The 25,886-nt window shown below is 44.6% G+C and overlaps 1 protein-coding gene across 9 annotated transcripts in view; it reads right to left on the reverse strand.

The window, feature by feature from the left end:
• TMEM121 (transmembrane protein 121) overlaps window positions 1-25,886 on the reverse strand; it is a 187,650-nt gene that overhangs the window by 62,397 nt on the left and 99,367 nt on the right. For 2 of the 9 annotated variants that reach the window (XR_005583338.1, XM_039483252.1), the window contains exon 1: window positions 6,013-6,070. The exons of 1 other annotated variant lie outside the window; for it this stretch is intronic. The gene's annotated coding sequence lies outside the window, so the exon portion shown is untranslated. Of the gene's footprint in view, window positions 1-2,332; window positions 2,607-4,613; window positions 4,805-5,988; window positions 6,085-25,886 lie in introns of those variants that run through there. 6 more of the 9 variants (XR_005583336.1, XR_005583335.1, XR_005583333.1 and 3 more) reach the window with 6 other exon arrangements.

The raw sequence follows: 25,886 nt of genomic DNA on the forward strand, positions 1-25,886 counted from the left end.
GGGAGCATGTCGTTGTTCTTTGGGGGACTTCATTTTGATAGCAGCCTTCAACTACCTGAAGGGGGTTCCAAAGAGGATGGAGCTAGGCTGTTCTCATTGGTGATAGATGACAGAACAAGAAGCAATGGTCTCAAGTTGCAGTGGGGGAGGTCTAGGTTGGATATTAGGAAACACTATTTCACTAGGAGGGTGGTGAAGCACTGGAATGGGTTACCTAGGGAGGTGGTGGAATCTCCATCCTTAGAGGTTTTGAAGGACCAGCTTCACAAAGCCCTGGCTGAGATGATTTAGTTGGGGGTTGGTCCTGCTTTGAGCAGGGGATTGGACTAGATGACCTCCCGAGGTCTTTTCCAATCCTAGTATTCTATGATTCTACCCTCACCAGGTCTGCCTCTGCTTAGCTTAGAGTAACTAACAGGATTGTAGCTCCAAAGGCTTATTGCAGGGACAATGGCAGCCACCTGTTAACTCTATTCCCCAAAAGTGCATGGAAGTGTATTTAATGTAAATTTGCCCTCCAGCCTCTGATGTTGTCTCTGCCACTGAGAGATCAGGAAACAACTCCTCCTTCCAGTCCTAGACAAAGGGAGGGGCTGACTCCCAGACCAGCAGGGAATTCCTCAAAGGGTGTGCTGCTGGCCTCACATTTCCTCCCTTGTTAGTTCCGAGAAGACACCAAGGGAGGTGGGTGGCACTTACAACTGCATAAATTCTCTAAAGCAGGCTCCAAATGGGCAATTGGAAAATGCCTGACAATCCCCTGAGCCTAAATCACTCACCCACTTCCAGAGTATTATTTCCAGACTAGCAGAGAAGGTGTCAGGCACTATGTTAATCAAATCAGGAACCATCAGTGTACAGAATGTACATTGTGTTATCAAATGGAATAATACTGCATGGGGACTAACGGACACCCACAGCAAGTCAGTCTTGCTAGCAATTGTCTGCTGTACAACAGGGTCAGTGGATTCTTGTGCCATCACCACATGTCTCAGGGCTCCGTGGATCATGAAACCAAAGCAGCCTAAATGTTTTTGATCTCCTGAGGAGTGGCGCCCCTGTGGATTATTTCAACAGGTGAGTTTGTAATGTGAAGTGACCTGGTGCCATTCATATCTGCTGTGTGTTTTAGCTCTTAGGTCTTTGGAACACTGGAGTCAAGTGTATGTTTTCTAAAGCTGGTTAAAAAAATTTTGATTTTTTTTTTAAATTCATGTGATCATGTTTGAACTAAAAATGTGCACCAAAAGAAAAAAGTTTTTCATTGAAAACAGAATGTTTTGACAAACATAAAAAGTTTTCAAATGTTTAAAAATGGTTCAGTGACAAAATGTCTAGCAGTTCCAGTGCTTTGAAGGTGTTCTTCTCGGAATGACTGATCCACCACATGTATGGAGCACCAATCACTGCAATAGAATCATGGTCAAAGAGGGCTGGCTCTGGAGTGAATGCACCCTAGGCAATAAACTGTTGTTATCAACTGCAGGGAAGTGATGGATTCTCCATCTTTTGCAATCTTCAGATCCAGACTGGCTGCCTTTTTGCAAGATGTGTTAGTCAAACACAGATTATTGGGCTCAATACAGGAGTGCCTAGGGGAAATTCTTTAGCCTGTGATATACAGGAGGTCTATCTAGATCATCTAATGGTCCCTTGTGGCCTTAACATCTATGAAACTATGAACTCAGGTCAAGACTGGAGGATGAGGCACAGAACTTGTGTGTTCTGAGCTCACTCAGACCACACAGGAGCTGCCAACTGGAATGTTACTGCTCCTGGAAGTACCAGAAATGGTGCTTCCTAGAAAGCCAAAATGACTATTTTATTTTACAGTATTCCAAGTGCGCTAGCTTTCTGACAGTGCCAGTAAAGAGACAGGACCCTGCTTTGAAGCACTTACCCTCTTCACAGATACAGACGCATAGACTGTAGCTGCTGTATTGATTCAGTGAGAGGCATCCCCACTGCCCACTCTGCGCATCTAGTCACAGTATGACTGAGCAATTGTAGAAAGGTGCATGGTGGACTGGAATGAAACACACACTAAGGTAAGTGGGCACTGCCTAATGGCAAACCTGGATGCATTTCCCAAACCAGTGGATGTGGCACAATGGAGATCTGATTCCTACCTGTCTGACCGATGTGATGGTCCTAGTCTCAGGCCAACCTGAGAAGCAGCAGGGATCATTGGGAAAGTCACCCTGGAACAGCCACAGCATACAATAATCCCAAGACTACAACCCCATGCAACACCAGAGAGCGTCAGAGTCCCCTTGCCCTGGAGAGTGTAACATAGTGTGAAAATTAGCTGTACCAGAGCTCATTGTCAGGGAGATCAAATATTTATGGCTGCGTTCTCCTGCTTCCAATTTTAAGCTGTACTGCCTTATTTGTTACAAATTTACACAAATGTTTAAAGACACGTTTACATTCTTTCTAAGTACAAAAGGCTTATTTCTCCATGTAGCATTTTGCTAGTTAGATTCAACCTCGACATTTCATCTTCTCCTGCATTCATCCTTGTCTTCAGTGCACTTCTTTTCCTCTTAGTAATGATTATCATTATGCTGAGAAAAATGGGTCATTTAGAGCTGTTTCTTTACTGCCTGAATAAAAGGCAATGGGATACAGGATATCATTAAAATTCTAAACCTGACATCCAACCTCAAAAACAACCTTCTTGGTATTCATATGTCTTCTCTGAGGCAGGCAGGAGGGGAGGTGGGAAGGCAGAGAAATAACTTTTCACAATTTTCCAGTGAGACATGCTCTGTCTGCAGTGAGATGCATTTGCATGCAAGATCCAGCATGCTCATTAAGTGACATGTGTCAGGAGAAGAAAAAGAGCAGAGCCATGGGCATAGTCACTGGCAAACTGAGAGCAGAGCCATGGGCATAGTCACATCCTGGCACAATTCCAATGACTTCAATAGTGCTATGTGGACTTATGCCAGCTCAGAATCTGGCCCCAGGATATTAAGTAAGACTGACTTTATGGTCCTAATAGTGCTATTTATTACTCTCTACACACAGTCTCTACTCTACTCTCCATTCAGTTTTCTTTTGGACAACATTCATACCAGGAGAAGTCCAACTAATTTTCATGGTAGGATTTTGTGGGATACAGTATCAACTGATTTACAAAACTCTGGATATATTACATCTCCAATCCCAGTTCCAGGATAAAAAATGATCTCAGTTTGGTGGATCTCATCCTAGTTCCTAGTACCATGACACCACTGTTCATGACTGACAAATATGGGCATGTATCTCAGCCTGCTGCAGCCCTTGGTGATTTCTGTATAAATGTTTGTGACTGAGAGCTTCCTAATAGGGGATTGTCTGGGATGGCCCAGGTAGGAAGGAGGAGATGGCTCAAGATAGACATCTAGCACCTTATGTTTAATGGTAGTTAAGGGACAATGACAGAATTATTAGCTCTGCTGTCTCTAGAATCCCCCAGGTAGCCTGCGGAACTGATTTGATGGGAGGGACGGCCAAAGCCTGCCTACACTTAGAGATGCCTCATGGAGAACAAAAAACCCAGCATGGCTTAAAAGGATACACTCATGCACAGGAACTGGAGTGAGATGGGGCATGTCAAGGAAGCAATGCCTGCTAAGATCACCCTGCTGTGATGGCAGGACCTTAGCTAAAACAGATGTGCACTGGCTTTTTGTTTCAAAAACCCTAATGCTTTTTTCCGACTGCTAAATAAAGGCCATTTTGTTTTAAGGAAGCTGTCGGTCACCATCTCACTAGTCAAAATTTCCAGTGGGAGGAAAAGTGGGCCTGAAATCCAGTTCCCCTCTGAGCAGTGGGGTTAATGGCATTGCCCTACCTCACAGGGGTGTTGTGAGGATACATGCAGTAAAGCCAAGGTAGCTTCTGGAGATGCAGTGAACCAGATTCTGAGCTCTCTAAACCACACCAGGGACTGAGCCAGCGTAGACCTGGCCTCTGGACTAGGGAGCTGAGAACTGCACTCCCACTGCATATTGAGCACAGCTGGGAATCGAGGCCACTGCATCTCCAGCAGCTGCTTTGGATCGCTCAGTGAAACTAATCAGGAATGGTGGGTTTCCCCTGGGGTGGCTCACACTTCCCATAGAGAAGATCCACATCTCTTCACAGACAGCTGCCAGCCCAAATGCATGTCAGCAGAGGAGCTGCTGGAGCAACAGCTTCAGAGAGGGAAGTTGTTTATTCACAGAATAGCAACTAGTTTCCCCTGCATGCCATTTGCCAATGCATCTCAGCTGTGAGCAGTATGGACCATGAGGAGCTCACGTGCCATGGCACATTGAGTTCTTAATGCAAAGAAGGGGAAATGCTTCCTGTTTCTTGTCTACTCTGCTTGGTCAGTGAGCTGGAAGCTGGTGTATGATGCCTTCAGGATGGAGACAACGCTCTCACTTCTCCTCAGAAGGATCATGGGACAGATGACGAGGCTTGGAAGATGTCTCTGAGAGGGGCTGGTCAAAGGAGGATTAGTGGTATGGCAGAAAGGACTGTGTTAAGTGCCCACAGACCAACCTCCACTGGACAAAACATCTGGTGGCTCAGTCTCTTTAAAATAAAGGGCATACTTCCGTGTCCAGCTTTGGTCTTACATTTGTCCCCATCACATCGCCTTTGGCCTATCTGCTCCCTTCCTTTTCCCAGGCTTGCTCCCTGTTACCCACTGTCTGCTGAATACTCACAACTGCCTTGACACATCCTCACTGGGAATATGTCATAATCAGCCTCCCTCTGGGCCAGGGTATGGGATGCGCCAGCTCCCCCAGGAGGTCTGTGTTCTCCATCAATCTCTTACTCTGTGATGCAGGAAGGGTGGTCCAGTGGGGAGGTTCTAGCTGGGGACCAGCTAGAACCTCTCAGAAATAGCACTATTCAGTGGGAACTGTTTGACCCAGGTCATAGCAAAAGAGCTTTCCAGCAAGTAGGAAGAAGGTATCAAAGGGGGAAATGACATCATGATGGTACCTCACTCTCCCTACAACACCACACCTGGAAACACCAGAGGAACACAGACTGAACTGGGGGAAGTGATGGTCCCAGGCTAAAGGGATTTCTAGCCTGTGTATGAAAATCTAGGAAACCCAAGCTGCAAAGCAAAGGCAGCTTGTGCCTTAAGAATCTCCCAGACTGTTTATCACTCAGGGTGAGAATTTGTTTAAGCTGCTTTGATCTGTTTGCAATCATTTATAATCATCTAAAATCTATCGTTTGGAGTTAATAAACTTGTTTTTGCTTTATCTAAACCAGTGAGTTGGAGTGAAGTGTATGGGAATCACAGCTCAATGGGCAAAGGCTGTTGCATATTCCTCTCCACGTTGAGGGAGGGAGCAAACTTTATGAGCTTATGCTGTACAGTTCCCTGTGCAGTGCAAGATGGTATAATTGTGGGTTTATACTCCAGAGGGGTGAATGTTTGCATAGCTGGGAGTTGCCTTGGTTGTAGTCTTCCTATGCAGGGGCTGGTCAGTGAGCCTGCATATAACTGCAGCTGGGTGTGTCCCTGACTGTATATATGCTGGTGAAAGTGCAGGCTGGAGGGTTTTGCAGCTTGTCACAGCAGTACAGTGTGAGAGGGAGCTCAGGCTGGTGGGTGAGGGGGTTCAGTGGTACCCCAGTTCTAGGTGGCACCCTGGAGGGAACCCTGACTCACAGTGATCCTCTGCCCTACTACTAGTCTGAAACTCCTCCCTCAAAATCAGGGCATGGGATGAAGGAGAGGAAATGCACAAGTCTTTGTACAGTTATGGGGAGCTACCTGTGCCCAGCACAAGGAGAGGGAGAGCCCAGCAGATACAGCACAGCCGTACACTGAGATTTCTGAAATGTCCTCTGAGCTGCTTTGCTCCCTCCCTCCACACCCAGGGTTGTGATTCCCTGAGGCTTTCTCTCCTGCCCCCACCCACATGAGAAAGGCTTCTCTTTCCACCCCCACCTCCGACAGCTGGGGAACCCCCTGGTTAAGGCTACCTGCACCTTTAGGAAAGCTGATACCTCACGTTCCTGGCCTCCCTCAGGATTCTCACCACCATCTCCTGCTTCTGCTCATTCCTCACCTGAGCTCAGCCTCCTGTTGTGACATCACACCCGTCCCCACAACAACCAGTTCTCGTGGCTAGAGATGGGCCAGGCTGCAAACTTCAGGCCCAGTTTTGGGTCCAGATTTCAAACCCCTTGAAGCACAAGACATCACAAATCTGGGATCCAGGCTTGGACCAGTGGTTGGTTTGGTTCAAGTTTGGTATTCCAGTTTAGGCCCAAATTTCTTGTCATGTTATAGCTAGAGGAGTGTGGGAAATGAGCAGCATACAGTACCTCTGCCATGATCTTCCCTTCTAGGGATAAAGAATCCTGTGGCATCTTATAGACTAACAGATGTCTATAGTCTATAAAGTGCCACAGGACTCTTTGTCGCTTTTTACAGATCCAGACTAACATGGCTACCCCTCTGATACTTGCCTTCCAGGGATGCCACTCACATTAGCCCCAAAGTTACATAACATTTGCCATCTCTCCCTTCTACTGGTAAAAATTACTGATATCAACAATAAAGATATGCACCAGAGTTGATAGAAGAATGTACACAGAGGGCCAGACGCTGACTGATAACCTTACTTAGTCTGAGTAGCATTGTATGCTGGGCACAGTCCCATTGCTTTCAAAGGGCCAATTCAAGGGGCTGGGTGACATTTAGTGGGAGGAAGAACCTGATTACAAGGAATGATTTAGAACTAGAGCTGGTGGGGAATGTTGCAATGCAGTCGTTTTCCCGTCAGAAAATGCTGATTTGTCTGCAGGAAAGTTAGTTCCAACAAATGTTTCAACTCAAAAAAATTAAAAAAAAGTTTTGACAGTGTTGTTTTGGCATTTTCAAATTGAAAAATTCTGGTTTTCCAGTTCAAAACAATTTTTTGTTTAGAAATTTTAGCTACTTATAGAAAAAAAAATTTTGATGGTCAAAATTGAAACAAAATGTTTTGAAATGATCAAAACAGCTCCTTTTTATTGACATGAACTGAAATTTCTTTTGTATTTTCAGTTCATTAAAAAAATTGAGATTTTGAGTTTTTATCACAATTTGAGATCGGAAAAAATGTGCTATATCTTGACATTTTTCACAGGACATGAAAGCCACATCTTCCTCATCTTTATTTAGAACTACTTGAAAAATAGACAAAAAAATGACCTTATTTCCCAAACTTTTGGAGTTCTTTCTGCAGGGTTCAAAACAGATTCATTTTTTAAATAAAAACTGTTGTGAATTTTAAATTTTTTTTATCAAAAGCATTCTTGAAATTACTATAGGATATTTCCATTTTATCCTGTGTCAGGTTTTCAGTAAACAAAACAAAATGAAAATGTTGCCAAGTTGCAAACCATTTCAGTATGAGCTTTTGGTAAAAATTTAGATGACAAATGTAATGAAAATTTGTTACTTGCCTCTCCACCAACATAAGTGGGTCCAATAAAATAGATTATCTCATCCACCTTGTCCCTCAAATATCCTGGGACCAACATGACTACAACTACACTGCATACATCTCCTGATATTTGGTGTTTTTCTTAAAGCCTCAGCTCCTGTGGTCATGTAAATACAATGGAATCTCAGCTTTTGTGTAATTAATAAGTCAGTTCATGGTTGAACAGACCAGCTTAAAAACTTTGTACCTTGTATGTTGGGTGACCCAGGTACAGCCTAATAACTCAAACTCAAAAGGCAAATAAAAAGAACCCCAAATCTTTTATTTCTTTGGCCAATTTCATGAATTTGGGGGCCTAACTCAGGATGTCTAACTGGCAGCCGGTATCAAGCGGAGTCAGTCCTGGGGTTGGTTTTGTTCAGCATAGAATCATAGAATCTCAGGGTTGGACTCTATCCTTACCCTCCAGCATATTTACCTCTCCCCTCAGCTTAGTGTTATCCGCGAACTTGCTGAGGGTACAATCCATCCTATCATCCAGATCATTAATGAAGATGGTTGGATATTAGGAAAAACTTTTTCACTAGTAGGGTGGTGAAGAACTGGAATGGGTTACCTAGGGAGGTAGTGGAATCTCCATCCTTAGAGGCTTTTAAGGCCCGGCTTGACAAAGCCCTGGCTGGGATGATTTCGTTGGGGTTGGCCCTGCTTTGAGCAGGGGGTTGGACTAAATGACCTCCTGAGGTCTCTTCCAACCCTAATCTTCTATGATTCTATAAGTGTGCAATACAATGCTGCACTGGATGGGGAGCACATATAACGGGTACCACTGGAATCTTGATGCCTCTTTTTGTCTGATACCAGTCCAAGTACTTATCCAGTTGTCAAGATTATTGCGCCGTTTTTCTAGTTTACAATTCAGTACATGCTGTTCTCACTGTGTCTCTGTTAAACATCCACTACCGCTAGCTGGAGATCCTGACATGCCCATTGTAATGGAGTACTCTACTCCCAGCGGGCTCTGTGCCATCCTGGCTAGTGAGTAGCTCATCACTTCTGGAGAGTGGAGGCCAGGTTCTTTCAATGCATGCTATAGATGACTCTAGTGCAAACAATGGAAAATCTGAGTCCAGGTTCTATTCCTGATTTAGAACACAAGTGAATATTATTGGGGCAAGTCTTCTCCTTTACTCCCTCATGGACTCTTGGTCTGTAGCCCCAAACTGACAGTAAATCCAGCTGAGTGGGGACAGTGGGCTGAGTTCGAGGGGCACTGGCAGAGCTGTGAGGGAACAGGGGGCTGGGAGAGCAGGGAAGTCAGAATTGAGAGGCATTGGCAGAGCTGTGTGGGGGTGAGGAGATCAGGCCTGGGATAGCAGAATCAGAAGAGGGGCAGAAGCGAGGGGCATCCACAGAGCTATGTGTGTGAGGAGCCTAAGACTGGACAAGCAGGGGGTGCTGGAGGTTAGAGGGATGGTGTCTTTATTGGCAGAGCTGGGTGAGGAGAGCAGAAGTGGAAAGTGTCCTGTACGTCAGGGTTGAGTGCTAGTGACAGAGCTGTGTTTGGAGCAGCCTTTCTGCAACCTTCTTCTGACATTAGCAATTACTCTTGTAAGGCACAAACCCTAAACTCACCCAATCAGTCCTTTTAAAAATCACCTAATTTCCTACTATCCTTGGACACTGTGAATCTACTGCTCTGCTCCTTTGTCTCTCCTGAGAGGAGAGCTGGAGGGCCCCACTCCAGAGGTCTGTTGCCAACTATAACTAAAAATGTTTCTGCAAATTGCACTGATTAACTGTAGCAAGTAACCCCCAGCCCAGGTCAGGCCACATGACAGGCTCTCTGAGGGGAACGCCGGGCAGCCATGGGCAGGGGCTGCACAGAATGCCTCTCTCCTTGTGGCGCTGGAGGATCCAGGAAGCCAAAAGCATTAGCCTCCAGTGTGCTTAATTCCTGGCCTTTCAGGGTGCTTGATTCATTACCAGAAGATGAATGGGAATGACAAGAGGGGAGGAGTGTTGCATGCTGCAGTCCTGGCTTGTGGCAGAAGCTCCCAGGCTGGGCATCAAAGCCTGTGGGAGATAGTTTGTGGTGACACTGATCTGCCTGTCTCTATCCCCTCTTCACCCAAGCCACAGCTACTGGGGTGGCAGACACACAGTAATGGATAGGGGTCTCCAAGGCTGGGACAGCTGGGGTGTTCCATGAGGGCCCTGGTGGGAGACCAGTGAAAAAGTTAATGGGGCTGGATAAGCGCTCCAGCCAGGGCCCACGTACACTAGTGAAAGGACAGTGTCAGGGGTTGTGGGAGAACATGGCTTACTCCTTTTACATAAACCCAGTCTGTTATAGCCATGTTGCCATGAGCCACATTACAGTGGACACAATCACCTGGCATGGCAGAGACTACAGGGAAAGTGTCCGATCCCAAGGAAGGGATTGGCCCACAAGAGTTTGTTCCTATGATGTCTGGTTTTTGACTGGTGTTTCATTGGCTGAGTGCACTGTCAATGATATACTGTTGGGTGGAGTCTGTGGAAGCCCAGAAAAAGGGGTCTGAACACAGCTGATATTTTTCAAATTCCCGCTAGACTCTGACAATAATCACTAAGCCAACCGGCACAGAGAGATACAGCACACGGGGAAGGGGCTATGGCTGGCACCAGCACTTGGCTCCCACAAGGCCCAGATCTCTGTTCTCAGAGGATTTTGTAGCCATCTAACTGGGGTGGGGATGGGAATTTCACCAAACAGCATTAGGGGCTGGGAGACCCAGCGGTTCTGTTCCTTATTAGCAGAGAGGGTGAGAAATGTCCTGACCATCTAGTACTCAACTTTGCAGCCATTAGAAAATGCAGAGCTAGAAATGTGCTCCCCCTGGGGCTGAGATTGTGTCTGGGACTCCACTGGGACAGTCTGGTTCTATCTTCAGCCACTAATTTGTCTGTCAAAAAAAGAGAAGCCAAACTTGCTCCACCCTATACAAAACCTGCCTTCATATTGCTCATGGGACCGTTCCCCTCCCAGAAACTGAATGGCTTTTTTCTTATTATCCTGAATATCTAATATTTTCCCTCAAAACTGTTTTTCAACAGATTTTTTTAACAAAATGAATTTTTTTGTTATGTGCATCTGCTTGCTGCAGAAAATTTCAACTTTTCATAAAAAAAAAACAAAAACTACCACCACCCTGCTCCCCCACAAAACTGAAGAAATTCAATTAGGAAATTCTGCTGCAGTGCTTCTTAGGAATTGTAGTTCAGATGCCAACACTTATTTTCCTGTATGGGTCCAGTTATCCAACCAGACCATGTTTCCTGTAACGCACTCAGCAATGTGGTGCACCATGGGAGATGTAATCCAGCCCTGCAGCATAGCCCAAAGGGGAGAATGTGGTCATGAGGCACCCAAACCACAACTCTCACAAGGCCCCACAATGGCATTTCTGAATCAGTTTTCTCATTTGCAGCTGAAATGGTTGGGTTTTTGATTTTTGGCTGAAAAGTAATTTTTTCTGACCAGTCATATTTATTATGGGTTAATTATTTTACTAGGGATAAAATTTATGAAATGTTAACTGCCGGGATCATGCTTTTTTCCTTTCCTGAAGCTCAGTGCTACATTTGCTGTTCTCTACTCATCTGCTACTTCCTCCGGCATCCTCCAACTGTTTGCCCGATGCATCTTGTAGCTCCCTGCCTCGGTCGGTACTGCACTGGAAGCGGCAGCACAACTTTCTCACATGCCATTGCCCAGCAGTGGGCCTCCTGACCAGAGGGGGCACCCATAGAGAGAGGATCCCAGTTGCTATGTCCATTCAGTCCTTTGCTTCCCTGATGAGGCTGCCAACAAGAGCGATCTATTGGGAACAATGGAAAGTCGCATTCAAGCTATTGACGCCTATGTCATTCTATGACAAATTTGTGGCTCATTCACAGCACCCTTCGTGCATTTCTCTCTGTGTCTCACAACTGTTACCAAATGTATATGTGAGCAGCACAGGCAGTGGATAAATGCTGCTGTATGGGTGGGGATGGAGGACAGATCTGGGAGAATTGAGACATCTGGAAATGTTGTGTTTTCGCAGCCTTTCCACTGCTCCTTCTTTAGCCAAGATTACTCTAGCTCTTTTCACTGTCAGCATGTCAAACCCACATCTTCCACCCTGCCCCTCATCGCCCCCAAATACCTTCCACACAGTTCCAGCTGAGTAAGCCATTTCATATCCCTTCTTAGGGTCCTACACAGGGACCATCACACAGATGTCTCTGATTAACATTCACAGGCATTCAGCTCTCCTAACAGGAGAGTAGAAGAGACCCTATAAGGTTGTAAATACACAATCCTGTATGCAAGGTCTGCTCTAACACCGCTTCCTTACCAAGCTACCTTCCTGTATTTAGCTTATTTACATGGTGCATACTGTATCGCTGTCTTGGTAGTTAATTAGTATGTAACTAGGCAGCTAACAGCTGTCATGTAAGTATCATGAAATTCATGCCTTGTAGCTTGATGAATTGTCAGAATGAATAAGCATGTACTAGCCTCTCAAAAAGGAGACATCAGTGCATTTCAGAGGGGATGAAAGGCACCAGAGTGACAGCACTTGGGAGCAAAGTCCCCTCTTTATACACAGAGCAGGCAGCAGCTGTACATGTGTTCTCCAGGCTGCCCTTTGGCCAACATGCCTCTGCTCTGAATTGCAGGGATATTCCCACAACCCCTTCAGTCCTTAGCCTGTGTGCTGAGGCTGCCAGGAAGAGACCACTTTGGCTTTTCTGGTGGGTTTGTGATATTGGGTGCCTGCCCCCTGAGAATTGCACTGAGATCCTCAACTTGCACAGGCAGCCAAAGAGCTATGATATAGCAATGACCTGGATTTCAATTGGGCTTCATAAGCAGCTTCTAATGCCCTGGGCCCTAGCATCCCCTCTGCAGTGCCCTGTAACCTTGATATGACAATATCCTGGACAAACCTTATGGAACTAAGTGTTTTTGGGGGTCCATTATATTAAAAATGCAATTGTTTATGTGATACTATGGAATTGTATGTAACTTCTCTAGGCGATGTCATTAATGACATTTCTAGGAAGTATTAAGAACTTCAAAGCACTTTTGGGGACAATACATGTGACATGAATTTCCTAGGAAATACTTGATTTGAGGGGAATGCAATTAACCCACCCAACTTTCTAAGCTTGACCTTGAGCATAAAAACATTGTCTGGCTGATTACCTGTTCACAGTCTCCTCAAAGGCTCACACTGGCTAAATGAATGACTCACAGAGTCGTGAGGATTCTTGTTCTGGGCAAAAGGGTGTTATGAACTTGAAACTACAGGAACCCCCTGTGTGGGGTTGTAGGACTGCTCACCGGCCAGAGCCCATGTTGGAGTTTGAGTTTTATTGTTTTTAATGTTTTCTCTGTAACACTTACCTTAAGAATAAACTTGCATCCGACGAAGTGGGTATTCACCCACGAAAGCTCATGCTCTAAAACGTCTGTTAGTCTATAAGGTGCCACAGGATTCTTTGCTGCTCTTAAGAATAAAGTGTGCTTGCTTAGAAAGAGCTGGATGGTAACATATACCTATGGCAATGACACTGTGTACCACCTCTGAGGAGAAGCCAAAAGAAGCCAATTTTGGCAGCTGTCTAGCTGTCTAGCTGAGGATTTCACAGTATAATCAGGGAACTGTGCAGTATAATCAGGGAACTGTGCAGCCTGGAAATACTGTAGTAAGAAGTCAGAGAGATGCATGTCTCCATCCAAGAAGGGCAGTGGCCTGGGGAGTCAGAAACCTGAGGGTGGGTGCCCTTGCTGACCACTGAGGGGAAATACAGGTGCAGTTGCCATGAACCGTGAAAGCTTCATAAGCAGTTTCTATACCCATGGGACACACTGTCCCCTGTTCAATGACACTCAGTCTTTCTGGTACTCGTGGGAGAGTGGCCAGCCAGAACAATGGCCTTTCTAAGCATCAGAGGGGTAGCCGTGTTAGTCTGGATCTGTTAAAAGCGACAAAGTGGGTATTCACCCACAAAAGCTCATGCTCCAATATGTCTGTTAGTCTATAAGGTGCCACAGGACTCTTTGTCACTTTCTAAGCATGTCACTAATGAGAGCTTGCCAGAGGACTTGCCAGTAGGCAACCAATTAAACCATGTGTCATAAACAGATAGTTAAGGGTTAATGTTTCTTTTACCTGTAAAGGGTTAAGAAGTTCAGTAAACCTGGCTGACACCTGACCAGAGGACCAATAAGGGGACAAGATACTTTCAAATCTTGGTGGAGGGAAGTCTTTTGTTTGTGCTCTTTGTTTTGGGGGTTGTTCGTTCTCGGGACTGAGAGGGACCAGACATCAATCCAGGCTCTCCAAATCTTTCTGAATCAGTCTCTCATGTTTCAAACTTGTAAGTAGCACAGGCAAGGTGTGTTAGTCTTATGTTTGTTTTCTCAACCTGTAAATGTTCCTTTTTTGCTGAGAGGATTTTACCTCTGTTTGCTGTAACTTTGAACCTAAGGCTAAAGAGGTTTTCTCTGGGCTATATAAATCTAAGTACCCTGTAAAGTATTTTCCATCCTGATTTTACAGAGATGATTTTTACCTTTCTTTTTCTTTAATTAAAAGTTTTCTTTTTAAGAACCTGATTGATTTTTTTCTTTCTTGTTTTAAGATCCCAGGGAATTGGGTCTGGACTCACCAGGAGTTGGTGAGGGAAAGGAGGGGGGAATAGTTAATTTCTCCTTGTGTTAAGATCCAAGGGGTTGGATCGGTATCACCAGGGACTTGGTGGAAAAGCCTCAAGGCTATCCAGGGAGGGGAAAGTTTTGGGGGGACAGTGAGTGTGCCAGACACTGGAATTCTGGCTGGTGGCAGTGTTACCGGATCTAAGCTGGTAATTAAGCTTAGAAGTGTCCATGTAGGTCCCCACATCTAAACCCTAAAGTTCAGAGTGGGGGAAAAACCTTGACATGCATGGCATTCAAATAACTGGAACAGGCTGTAATTCAGAGTCCTGTCACCAAGAATAAACATGGCCTTTCACCTCCGGGGCTCCATTCCTGAGGCAGTGGTTGTGCCAAGACAAAGAAGCAGTACAGTCTGGAAGCCTTTCCTGTGAAGAGAGAAAACGCTACTTGCCCTTTCCGGGCTCCGAGCCCTTCTAAGACTCTAGGGCCAGATTTTAATTACACTGTTGCAGGCTTCAATTAATGGAGTTAGTCCAGATTCCACAGTGCTACTGTGATAAGAATCTGGGCCTAGGTTTGCCCCCTCCTACACCAGACAAAGAATGTGCAAGAATCTTAGAGCTTCTCTACATTTAAAGCGCTTCAGTGAAGACACAACCCATGCCAACAGGTGCGGTTCTCCCATCGGCATAGGTACTCCATCTCCCCAAGAGGAGGTAGCTAGATTGATAGAAGAATTCTCCCATCGATGAAGTACTGTATACACTGGGAGTTAGTTCGGTTTAACTGTGTTGCTCAAGGAGGTAGATTTTTCATATCTGAGCGGCGGAATTATATAGACATAATTTCCTAGTAGACCAGACCTTAGACATGAAAGCAAAACCAATCTCTATACATTTAGCACTGGTGCTGGGAACGCAGCATCGCTTCCTAATTCTGTGCTGGCCCTCAGCTGTCTGTGCCCCCACACCAATCAGAGTCTGCCACTCTTGTTTCCCTTTAGCCCAGCGGTAGGCAACCTATGGCACGCGTGCCAAAGGCGGCACGTGAGCTGATTTTCAGTGGCTCTCACACTTCCCGGATCCTGGCCACCAGTCCAAGGGGCTCTGCATTTTAATTTAATTTTAAATGAAGCTTCTTAAACATTTTTAAAACCTTATTTACTTTACATACAACAATAGTTTAGTTATATATTATAGACTTAGAGAAAGAGACCTTCTAAAAACGTTAAAATGTATTACTGGCATGTGAAACCTTAAATTACAGTGAATAAATGAAAACTCGGCACATCACTTCTGAAAGGTTGCCAACCCCTGCTTTAGCCCAACACAGATGGCTGGAGCCTGATTGGGTACAGCATCTCTTTTCATAGAATCACAGAATCGCAGAATATTAGGGTTGTATAAGACCTCAGGAGATCATCTAGTCCAACCCCCTGCTCAAAGCAGGACCAACACCAACTAAATCATCCAGCCAGGGCTTTGTCAAGCCGGGCCTTAAAAACCTCTAAGAATGGAGATTACACCACCTCTCTAGGTAACCCATTCCAGTGCTTCACCACCCTCCTAGTGAAATGGTTTTTCCTAATATCCAACCTAGATCTCCCCCACTGCAACTTGAGACCATTGTTTCTTGTTCTGTCATCTGCCACCACTGAGAACAGCCTAGCTCCATCCTCTTTGGAACCCCTGAAGGCTGCTATCAAATCCCCCCTCACTCTTCTCTTCTGCAGACCAAATAACCCCAGTTCCCTCAGTCTGTCCTCGTAAGTCATGTGTCCCAGTACCCTAATCTTTTTTGTTGCCCTCCGCTGGCCTCTCTCCAACTTATCCACATCCCCTCTGTAGTGGGGGGACCAAAACTGGCCACAGTACTCCAGGTGTGTCCTCACCAGTGTCGAATAGAGGGGAATAATCACTTCCCTCGATCTGCTGGCAATGCTCCTACTTATACAGCTCAATATGTCATTGGCCTTCTTGGTAACAAGGGCACTGCTGACTCATATCCAGCTTCTCATCCACTGTAATCACCAGGTCCTTTTCTGCAGAACTTCTGCTTAGCCAGTCGGTCCCCAGTCTGTAGCGGTGCATGGGATTCTTCCTTCCTAAGTGCAGGACTCTGCACTTGTCCTTGTTGAACCTCATCAGATTTCTTTTGGCCCAATCCTCAAATTTGTCTAGGTCACTCTGGACCCTACCTTCCAGCGTATCTACCTCTCCCCCCAGCGTAGTGTCATCTGTGAACTTGCTGAGGGTGCAATTCATCCCATCGTCCAGATCATTAATAAAGATGTTGAACAAAAATGGCCCCGGGACTGACCCCTGGGGCACTTCGCTTGATACCGGCTGCCAACTAGACATTGAGCCATTGATCACTATCAGTTCAGCCTGACAATCTAGCCAGCTTTCTATCCACTTTATAGTCCATTCATCCAACCCATACTTTCTTTAACTTGCTGGCAAGAATACTGTGGGAGATCGTATCAAAAGATTTGCAAAAGTCAAGGTATATCACATCCACCACTTTCCCCTCATGCACGGAGCCAGTTATCTCATCATAGAAGGCAATCAGGTTGGTCAGGCATGACTTGCCCTTGGTGAATCCATGTTGACTGTTCCTGATTGCCTTCCTCTCCTACAAGTGCTTCAAAATGGATACCTTGAGTACCTGCTTCACAATTTTGCCTGTAGTTCCCCGGTCTCTCTTTCATCCCTTTTTAAAATATGGGCACTATATTTGCCTTTTCCCAATTGTCTGGGACCTCCCCGAGCACTATGCATTTTCAAAGATAATGGCCAATGGTTCTGCAATCACATCAGCCAACTCCCTCAGCACCCTTGGATTCATTAGCTCTGCACCCATTGACTTGTGCACATCCAGCTTTTCTAAATAGTCCTTAACCTGTTCTTTCACCACTGAGGGCTGCTCACCTCCTCCCCATACTGGGTTGCCCAGTGCAGCAGTCTGGGAGCTGACCTTGTCTATGAAGACCGAAGCAAAAAAAGCATTGAGTACTTCAGCTTTTTCCACATGATCCGTCACTATGTTGCCTCCTCCATTCAGTAAGGGTCCCACACATTCCCTGACCTTCTTCTTGTTGCTAACATACCTTTTCCTCTTGTTCAAAGCCCTTCAGAGCAGTAACTCCCCTTAGGAGAGCCCCAACTAAGCTCTTCATTACTTAGCTCAGCATTGTGCTTACTAATCACTGTTTCCTGCCAAAGGAAATAATAGCCTATGGACTCTCTTGGATCTTGCTATGACACTCATGCTTTACTCCCAAGGAGCACATGTATCTGTCTCACCCTTCAGGATATTCCCACTCTCTGCTTTCCCCCGCCTCTGCACACTCCTTAGCTAATGGCAGGCTGTGGAGTCTTTCTTCAGAACTGCTATGTAGTCAGCTAGAGGGGGCCCCTTAAGTTTTCTGAAGCAGTCTCCCTTCCCCTGACATCCCAGGCTTGTATGGCCAGGATTTTGTTTCTGTATGAGGGCCTGTATATCTATCTAGCCAAGGTATTTCTAGAGCATCTGAGCACCTCACAATCTCTACTGTATTTATCCTCACATCACCTCTGGGAGGCAGGGCAGGGCAGGGCAGGGCTATTACCCCTTTGTACAGATGGGAACCAAGGCAGAGGGAGACTAAACAACTTGCCCAAAGTCTCACAGGATGGCTGTGGCAGAGCAGGGTGTGAACATCAGGCTCCAGAGTCCCATGCTAGTGCCCTCACCCCTTGGCCAACCTTCCTTTCGAGTTTTTCTCCATTTGCCATTGCTGTCCAGTTGGCAGTAACCATAGCAGTAGTCCTTTGAGCTTGACGGGGAGCTGGGCCTATTTTGCTAGAGACCTTGATCTTAGTAATGGATCTGCCTTTGCTTCAACTCCTCTTCAAGCACTGAAACAGTAGGTGCTAGCTGGTGGTAAGTAAGACACATGCTTTTCATTTCTCACTAGCTGCTAATTCTTTCCTCCCCATGATTACCTGTGTATTAGCTCCCAGAGGAAGAACACCAGAATTATACCTAATACAAAGGTAATCGTGGTGAGGAAAGAATTAGCAGCTAGTGAGAAGTGTGTCTCTTACTTACCACCACTTAGCACAGATGATTTCAAAGTGCACGAAGAGGAGGTGAAGCAAGGAATCAAGAAGCAGTGAAAGATAAAAAGACTTCCTTTAAAAAGTGGAAGTCAAATCCTAGTGAGGCAAATAGAAAGGAGCACAAACGCTGCCAACTTAAGTGCAAGAGTGTAATAAGAAAAGCCAAAGAGGAGTTTGAAGAACGGCTAGCCAAAAACTCCAAAGGTAATAACAAAATGTTTTTTAAGTACATCAGAAGCAGGAAGCCTGCTAAACAACCAGTGGGGCCCCTTGACGATGAAAATACAAAAGGAGCGCTTAAAGATGATAAAGTCATTGCGGAGAAACTAAATGGATTCTTTGCCTCAGTCTTCACGGCTGAGGATGTTAGGGAGATTCCCAAACCTGAGCTGGCTTTTGTAGGTGACAAATCTGAGGAACTGTCACAGATTGAAGTGTCAGTAGAGGAGGTTTTGGAATTAATTGATAAACTCAACATTAACAAGTCACCGGGACCAGATGGCATTCACCCAAGAGTTCTGAAAGAACTCAAATGTGAAGTTACGGAACTATTAACTAAGGTTTGTAACCTGTCCTTTAAATCGGCTTCGGTACCCAATGACTGGAAGTTAGCTAATGTAACGCCAATATTTAAAAAGGGCTCTAGGGGTGATCCCGGCAATTACAGACCGGTAAGTCTAACGTCGGTACCGGGCAAATTAGTTGAAACAATAGTAAAGAATAAAATTGTCAGACACATAGAAAAACATAAACTCTTGAGCAATAGTCAACATGGTTTCTGTAAAGGGAAATCGTGTCTTACTAATCTATTAGAGTTCTTTGAAGGGTCAACAAACATGTGGACAAGGGGGATCCGTGGACATAGTGTACTTAGATTTCCAGAAAGCCTTTGACAAGGTCCTCACCAAAGGCTCTTACGTAAATTAAGCTGTCATGGGATAAAAGGAAAGGTCCTTTCATGGATTGAGAACTGGTTAAAGGACAGGGAACAAAGGGTAGGAATTAATGGTAAATTCTCAGAATGGAGAGGGGTAACTAGTGGTGTTCCCCAAGGGTCAGTCCTAGGACCAATCCTATTCAATTTATTCATAAATGATCTGGAGAAAGGGGTAAACAGTGAGGTGGCAAAGTTTGCAGATGATACTAAACTGCTCAAGATAGTTAAGACCAAAGCAGATTGTGAAGAACTTCAAAAAGATCTCACAAAACTAAGTGATTGGGCAACAAAATGGCAAATGAAATTTAATGTGGATAAATGTAAAGTAATGCACATTGGAAAAAATAACCCCAACTATACATACAACATGATGGGGGCTAATTTAGCTACAACGAGTCAGGAAAAAGATCTTGGAGTTATTGTGGATAGTTCTCTGAAGATGTCCACGCAGTGTGCAGAGGCGGTCAAAAAAGCAAACAGGATGTTAGGAATCATTAAAAAGGGGATAGAGAATAAGACTGAGAATATATTATTGCCCTTATATAAATCCATGGTACGCCCGCATCTCGAATACTGTGTACAGATGTGGTCTCCTCACCTCAAAAAAGATATTCTAGCACTAGAAAAGGTTCAGAAAAGAGCAACTAAAATGATTAGGGGTTTAGAGAAGGTCCCATATGAGGAAAGATTAAAGAGGCTAGGACTCTTCAGTTTGGAAAAGAGAAGACTAAGGGGGGACATGATAGAGGTATATAAAATCATGAGTGATGTTGAGAAAGTGGATAAGGAAAAGTTATTTACTTATTCCCATAATACAAGAACTAGGGGTCACCAAATGAAATTAATAGGCAGCAGGTTTAAAACAAATAAAAGGAAGTTCTTCTTCACGCAGCGCACAGTCAACTTGTGGAACTCCTTACCTGAGGAGGTTGTGAAGGCTAGGACTATAACAATGTTTAAAAGGGGACTGGATAAATTCATGGTGGCTAAGTCCATGAATGGCTATTAGCCAGGATGGGTAAGAATGGTGTCCCTAGCCTCTGTTCGTCAGAGGATGGAGATGGATGGCAGGAGAGAGATCATTTGATCATTGCCTGTTAGGTTCACTCCCTCAGGGGCACCTGGCATTGGCCACTGTCGGTAGACAGATACTGGGCTAGATGGACCTTTGGTCTGACCCGGTATGGCCTTTCTTATGTTCTTATGACAGAGTGTCAGAAGGGCATATGCCCAAGACATAGTTGTCATCTGTTAGAGGAGACTGACTCCAAAGTAAGGACTCTATACAGACCTTCTTTGTGCTGCTTACTGTTTTCCCAGGAGAAATTCCTATAGATTTTGTACTGGTGGCAGCACAGAGTGGGTTTCTCAATGGGCCTTACGGTAGTGGGGCAGACTCCATAGCTGAGCTGGTAGAGCTGAATCATCTTGGTAGGGCTCTGGCCCACTCAGGGTGGGGACAAGCAGCTGTGCCTCAGGGTAAGAGACCAGAGCCAGCCCAGCCGTGGAGTGCCACGCCAGATGCCCTGAGCTACTGCTTGTAAGTGACTCAAGTGATGAGTGGGCTTTCACATGGTGGAGTTGTGGTTGTCAGCAGGACTTCCAGCTACTGGCACCTTATTAGGACTGGAGTGGGGTGAGGAGGTTGAATAACCACTGTGCTGATGGTGGTATCCTTGCTTTTACATCTATAATTACTGAGTGGTCTGGGGGTTGTGTTTCTGTCTATGTTCCATTTCCCTTTCAGAGAAGATTCCTTTGTTCAATACGCCAAGACCCATGGGTGCTTTTGAGTGGGAAAGAACTGCCTGCTAAGGGGGACCAGCAGAGTTTTCTTTTTTCCAGAGCTGAGATACAAGTAAGACTATGGGTGGGAGCTTGACATGTTTGATTTAGTTGTTTTCCAAAAGGCACCCCTAAATACTTGAATCTGGTCATTGTTGCTGCCATCAACACCTGGCAGAATAGTTCCATCTAGAGCCAAACTTGCACCAGTTTAACTTTAAATTGGTTTTAAAACCATTTTAGTTAAAGCACTGCAAACTGTTATGTTAACATTCTTAATTTGATTTATAGGGATTTAGCTTGTCAGCTCCTTACCAAATTAAAGTAAGTCAGTATTGCCCAGCTTTAAAATGAATTAATAGTGGCCACACTGGAGATTGCACCAGATTTACTAATTTGATTTTTTTAAAAAAAATCTTTATTTAAACCAGTAAATACAGACAAGGCCATAGAGCCATGCATTAGGGAGAAGCTATTCTCCTGTGGTTTCTCCTGGAATGAAAAGCATGTGTATTGCCATACAATCTGGCTAGGATATAAACAAACTGTGGGTTAAATTCTCCACTGGTGAAGTCATGGGAGCTGCATCCAATTTACACTAGCTGAGAATTTGGTCCCATATGCCTAGTGAACAGTCTTGCATAAGAAAACAATACAGCTAAGGTGGAGCAAATAACCAAACCTGTTAGGATACACGCATGGTGTAAATGCCTACATTTTCTCTGGCTGATAGACATGCTTTGTTAAATCCCATCACCTAACTTATCCCAAGTCTTGCTAGGCAGGATTGAACAGCATAGGGTGAGATACAGATGGCCTGTTAGAACTGAGAGTAGAAGCTCAAATACCATTACAGGCATCGTTTCTTCTAGCGACAACCGGGAAATTTATGTGCATACGTTTTATTAGTGTTCATGAGTTACCTGTGATAACAGAGCTCCTTACAGTCAATTATACAGACTTCTGTGGGCAAAATTTAGTCCATAGTATCAATGAATGTTACAGGAGTCTATAGAGGAGGGGAATATATCGCCTCCACGTTTCAACACAATTGTTAAATAAGGGTGCTATTCCTGATGGTTTCCATGGACAGAAGTCAAAGAATTAACATTTTGAGCACCGTTCACTTATTTGGTTTGGCAAGTCTCTAATTTTGGGTAAAAATGCAATAAACATCTTCAGACAGGAACTGAACTTCACTGCATATTGTCAAACCATAGAACATGATGTGAAACTTTTTACTAGCACCCTGGCACCCCTTCCATATTATTACTCCAGCAGAGTAAGTGAAACAGCCATTCTCTCCTCTAGATAGATGCTATTTATTGTGTTATTTTATCTGGTGCCACATTTTCTGAAAAATAGAGAAGATTCTTGGATTCTAAATTGAGAACTTCTCTACTATTCCACATTTCACTTCCGTTATTTACCCTTTATCATTCAAGTGACCTGTTGGGCCAGTAGAAACCAGATATATAATCCTCATTTGTAAACTAATCATTTTAAAAATACAAAATAAATAAAATGCAAGAACCCTAATTCATGAGTACCGGTATATCTTTTTCTCCAATTAAATCAACTCTGGGGACCAGTCATGAGTAACCTTCAATAGCAAACCCACAGCAGTATGTGAACAGCCCACGGCTCATCATCAGTCCTACAGTATCATCTGCCCAGTTCTCATGAGCCACATTCACAAGCAGCAAGCCAGCTTGTTAACAATGGGGGGAAATAAATTTCACTTTCAAGTTTGCAGAGGGGATTGCTATGAGTCATTTACAGTCAGCACACTTTTCATCAATAGCCTGCAACATGCACATGCAAACCCAAGACCCATATCCCAAACAAAAACTAAGAACCTAGGGAAACTCATTGTAAAGTGGGCTTCATGGGGTTAATTGGGTTACCCAGAGTATTAGGGAATGTAATCATGCTCCACCCTTCCCTTACCTCTTGTTTGTCAGTGGAAGATACTTCGTGCTCAGTTTATTGTGATGCAGTTTAATAAAGCAGAACATTTCCAGCCTGCAATCCTGTGAACAGAGTGTTATTTTTGTTGCATTGAGTGGACCCTTTACAGAGCTCATAAGGTCCATTGTATAGGCATTTTTGACCAGAGAAAAAGCCATATCAACTCCTAGAGAGTCGCAATTCCATTTCTATCAAGTTACATACACCCAAAGGGAGGGAAGCCCAAAGCAAATGATGCATCAGAACAAGCTGAGCTTTGGGCAGTTCAGATCTGAATCCATACTGTGGCCTGGGCCAGTCTCTAACTTAATTTAGGAATCTGCTCAATTCACTTCAGAGAATGGGCCTGCCAAGGTCATGTTGCTGGCAGTGGCTACCTATGGCTCAGTATATCCCTGCATACTAATCCAGAGAAAAATGGGAGGAGGAATTTAATCTTATCCTTCTGGCAGCAAAGCATCAGATGAGCCTGCTCATCCTCTGCTCTAAATTTAACCCCAAGCAATATGAAGAGATTCTGGACTGACCCTACTCACAGACACAGCAAAATGTTGGAGTGGGAGTGGGGGCAGGATCTGGGGCGGAGGGGGAGTCAAGCACCCCTGGGTAGAGAGGAAGTTGGCGCCTATGCGCCAAATCCCATTGAAAGTCAGATTTCTGACAGTAGAGGGCTTTTTATCCTAGAAGACAAAATAAGTGCAACTACTGGAAATTGAAGCTAGATAAATTCAGCCACCATTCCTATTCCACCCCTTTCTCCAAGCCCCCACCCCACCTCTTCCCAGCCCTGCTCTGCCCCCACCTCTTCCCCATCTGTTTCCACATCCTTCCCCAAGTGCACCCCATCCCCACTCCTCCCCTTCCCTCCGAGTGCCCCTGCACACCGCACAACAGGTATTGCAGTGGGCAGGAAGAGCTGGGAGAGAGAGGGAGGAGATAATCATCGGGGCTATCAGTGGGCAAGAGGCACTGGGGAGAGGGAAGGAGACTGGCTGCCAGTGGGGTGCTAAGCACCCACTAATTTTTTTCTGTTGGTGCTCCAGCCATGGAGTACCCACAGAGTTGGTGCTTATGATTTGGAGCCTAGAAAATTTCCCCCTATTGTGGTCTAGTAAAACAAGATATTACAAGGCTAACTCAGTAGGGTAAAAGGAGCTAGAGATGAAGTTCTGCTAAAGCACTCACTCTACCTGCAGGGGACAATGAAGCTTTGCACCCTAAGGTATAGTTCCTGTAGAAACCTGCATGGAACTTGGAGGGAGGAGCACAGGTTGCAGGAGGGGAGAATTTGGAGGAAATACCCAGCAGTTAGTCTGTGTGCACATGGCTGGAATGCTAGCTGCAGCTGTGGCATCTCTGTAAATAGTTATTTTAATAAAGAGTCAGTTTAGTTTTACAAGCCTGGAGATCTCTCGTGTTAATACACACCATATGGTATGTGAAACATTCCCTAGGACTTTGTCCAGTCTAGTTTTTAAAATGCCTCAAGCAAGCGACCACTATTTCCCTTGGGAGACTACTGCACAGTAACAAACCTCACTGTGAGGAGGTTTTAATCCAAGTAAATGTTCCTTTCCCATCAATACTAGTTAAACCACAATAAATTACCAGGACCTTCATGGTAACATTCTCTGAAATGCTTCCAGTTCCATATGCAAGACCAGTTAGACAGGCAGAACTGCAGGGTCTAAATGCATGGATGAGATGATGGGGTTGGGAGGAGGTATTTAAGTTTATTATGAACTGGGGAACCTTTGGAGAAAGGTGGAACCTGTACAGGAAGGACGGGCTCCACCCAAACTAGAACAGAACTGCAGCAGATTAAATCAGAAAGGTTGTAGAGGAGTTTTTAAACTAAGGGCTGGGGGAAAGCTGACAGGTGCAGAAGAGCGCACAGTTCAGTTATCTCTTAAGGGATAAGTTATTAAAGGGGATTCTTTATATCCTAGTCAAGAGAAGAGGGTAGAAGTTGATAAGGGACAAGTGGGAACTGAAGAGAAAGTCAAACAAAAATAAAAAAGAGTCCCATTCAGTTACACCCCATGAAGGCAGAAAACTAAATATAGACAAATCCTGCAAGTGCTGCTTGTATACAAATACTAGTAGTATAAATACTAAGATGGGTGAACTTGAGTGCCTGGTATTAAATGAGGACACTGATATAATAGATATCACAGAAACTTGGTGGAATGATGATAATTGATGGGACACAGTAATACCAGGATATAAAATATATCGGAATGACAGGGTAGGTCACATTGGTTGGGGAGTGGCAATAAGTAAAAGAAAGCATAGAGTCAAATATAGTAAAAATCTTAAGTGAATCAAACTGTATCAGAGAATGTCTATGGATAGAAATTCCATGCTTGACTAGTAAAAGTAGAGCAGTAGGAATATACTACTGACCACCTGACCAGGATGGTGATGGTGATTGTGAAATGCTCAGGGAGATTAGAGAGGCTTCAATAACAGAAAACCTCAAAATAATGGGAGATTTCAACTATCCCCATATTGACTGGGTACGTGTCACCTCAGGACAAGTTGCAGAGATCAAATTTTTGGACACCTTTTATGACTGTTTTTTGGAGCAGTTAGTCCTGGAATCCACAAGGGGAGAGGCAATTCTTGATTTAGTCCTAAGTGGAGTGCAGGATCTGGTCCCAGATCGCTTTCTGCTGTACTCCTTCCTAGGCAGTTATTTCCCATTTCGTATGTGTGTAACTGATTGTTCCTTCCTATGTGGAGTACTTTGCATTTGTCCTTATTGAATTTCATCCTATTTACTTCAGACGATTTCTCCAGTTTGTTCAGATCATTTTGAATTTTAATCCTATCCTCCAAAGCACTTGCAATCCCTCTCAGTTTGGTACAGTATCTTCTGCAAACTTTATAAGTGTACTTCCTGTGCCATTACTAAATCATTTATGAAGATATTGAACACAACCAGACTTAGG

Source organism: Mauremys reevesii, linkage group 8 (genome assembly GCF_016161935.1).
Source record: "Mauremys reevesii isolate NIE-2019 linkage group 8, ASM1616193v1, whole genome shotgun sequence".
Classification (NCBI taxonomy): Eukaryota; Metazoa; Chordata; order Testudines; family Geoemydidae; genus Mauremys; species Mauremys reevesii.